The following is a 2660-nucleotide window of genomic DNA, read 5'->3' on the forward strand; positions in this document are numbered from 1 at the left end:
CCGGCAACTAGATTGCCCAAGTCTACTTTTCATATACTCGTATATCCAGGTTTAAATCTAGTTGGTATTTCCCAATTTTATGTATTTCTAGTGTTTTTGGTCAAATTTTCGATCCGAGATTGCTGTAATTTAATATTTGTGTTGCCAGGAGTTCAAAAGATCAATTGTAAAAATTGATCCATGTTTTGGAAGGGACTACAATGACGCCTCCGGTAAGCTCTTTTGAAGGGAGTTTTATCAGTTGGGATATACTACTCCAATGGTAAAGTACTAAGTATTTCAATGGTAGCTTCATAGACCGGACAAGTTATCATCATTTCAGTTTGTTGATTGAACAAATTTTAACCATTTTTATCTTTCCTAAAAAGTAATTCACCTGGTTCCATCCGGGATCGAACCGGAGACCTTCTGCGTGTAAAGCAGACGTGATAACCGCTACACTATGGAACCAATTTGATAACGGTTTTTATACAATTTTACTCATTATACACACCATACAATCAGTGATAAAAATGATAATGGTTTAATTAAAAAATTAAACCAGCAACTATTGTTGACTCATTGTCGCGCACATTGCCCTAACCTTTCACTATTTTCTTTATTCATTTATGTTTGTATTTATTCAGAGCACATTCAAAGAAAACTTGTTTGAAACCATTAAAGTATTTATGTGCGTTTTGTGTAGAAAATGTTGATTTGGAATTTGGGTAAATGAATTTGAGTGTGAACTACTGTTTGACGGACCTGATAAGCAAATCTTATCAGCAAGTTAAATGTTAATCTTTAAAAAAATAATTATGTGAGAATTGTAAGTTGTTAAAAAGTTTTATTTGGCATAATATGAAAGAAACATATTATAAGACTGTTTCCCATAGCAGGTAAGTGTTGTTGAGCCACTAGAGGATTTTAAGATGGCAAAGTCCAGGATTCATCCTGGTTACTTTTTAATTTCATGTGCTCACTAACACTTCCGTTTTGTCACCTAGTGATCTACCTTTAACCCCAGATAACAAGTTGTCGACGAAAAAATAATCAGAGAGGTACAAAAAGACACCCAATTAATTTCGAAATTAGTTGTATTTATTTATTAATTATTATTATTATTTTACTAGCAGACCCCGGTCAGCGTTGCTGGCCCGTCGTAATGAGTTTTAACGACAACTTTTTATTGACTTTATGCCTGATAATTCAAAACCAGTAAGGACAGGATCAAAGTCGGGCGGTGCCGACTATATGATACCCTACACCACTGTGAATATGTAAAATATAAATCGGAGCTATATCCAGATCTAAACCGATTTTGATATAATTTGACACATTTATTTCCATACCGAATTCAGACACACATTCCAAATATCATTGGAATCGGACTTACATATATAGCGTGTTTGGAGCAGCAAATGCGCGAAATCGGCCGAAAATATATAGGGGTGCTATATCCAAATCTGAACCGATTTCGATATAATTTGGCACATTTATTTCTAGACTGAATTCAGTCACACATTCCAAATTTCATCGAAATCGGAAATATATAGCGTGTTTGGTACAGAAAATACGTGAAATAGGCCGAAAATATATATGGGAGCTATATCCAAATTTGAACCGATTTCTAAAAAATTTCGAACACTTATTTCTAGACTGAATTCAGTCACACGTTCCAAATTTCATCGAAATCGGACATATATAGCGTGTGTGGTACAGAAAATACGTGAAATCGGCCGAAAGTATATATGGGAGCTATATCCAAATCTGACCCGATTTCTATATAATTTATTGAAGGCGTAGGCCTATACCTACAAATTTACGGGGGAAAGTTTTATACCCCCAACGAAGACTAAATACCAAATTTCAAGCATTTCGCTGCGATAATGAGGCTAAAACCTTCAAAATACCGAAAATCGGGAGATATCGTCCTATGGGGTCTATATCAAAACCTGGACCTATATAAACATTTTATGGTAGAAATATTTCTTAACCTCTGGAAACACAAAATACAAACTTACAACCGACTCTGTGGTCAAATGGGACTAATATATTCAAAATATCTTAAAATGACGCGTACTATATATGGGGCCTTATATGGGGGCTATACCAAAACATGGACCTATATAAACAAAATTTGGTAGAAATATTTCTTAGCCTCTGAAGACACAAAATACCAAATTACAACCAATTCGGTGTCAAATGGGACAAATATCCTAAAATTTCCTTAAAATGACGACGCGTCACGCGTCAATTTGTATGGGGGCTATACGAAAACGTGGACCTACATAGCCCGCTTTCAATACCAAAAGTCCCACATAGATATAATACATTTTACCAAAATTTCATCCACCTACTTCAATCCGTTGGGAAGCTATAGTAATTTCCACAGACGGACAGACAGACATATATATTTTGTGGGGTCTACAATGATTATTTCGAGTAGTTAGAAACGGAATGACAAACTTAATATACCCCCCATCCTAGGGTGGAGGGTATAAAAATGTCGCAAAACTGTAATGAAACATTGTGGGTAATGAAATGCTTGTGAAAATAAAAATTTTAAAAATAGATTTCATAGAAGGCGCGAAAAACGATTAGCTGCTATTCTATTCGCGAAAGACCACTACTTATTTGAAAGAAACGCGAAACTTGCTGATTTGTTTTCCTTTTTTATA

At 34.9% G+C, this 2660-nt stretch overlaps 1 non-coding gene across 1 annotated transcript; it reads right to left on the reverse strand.

Moving 5' to 3' along the window:
- Window positions 1-377: 377 nt before the first annotated feature.
- On the reverse strand, window positions 378-450 carry TRNAV-UAC (transfer RNA valine (anticodon UAC)). Its single transcript has one exon. It is a non-coding gene; the product is annotated as a tRNA-Val (tRNA).
- Between the last annotated feature and the right edge of the window lie 2210 nt (window positions 451-2660).

This window comes from Musca autumnalis, unplaced genomic scaffold (genome assembly GCF_047663935.1).
Source record: "Musca autumnalis isolate F117 unplaced genomic scaffold, ASM4766393v1 scaffold_5, whole genome shotgun sequence".
Lineage (NCBI taxonomy): Eukaryota > Metazoa > Arthropoda > Insecta > Diptera > Muscidae > Musca > Musca autumnalis.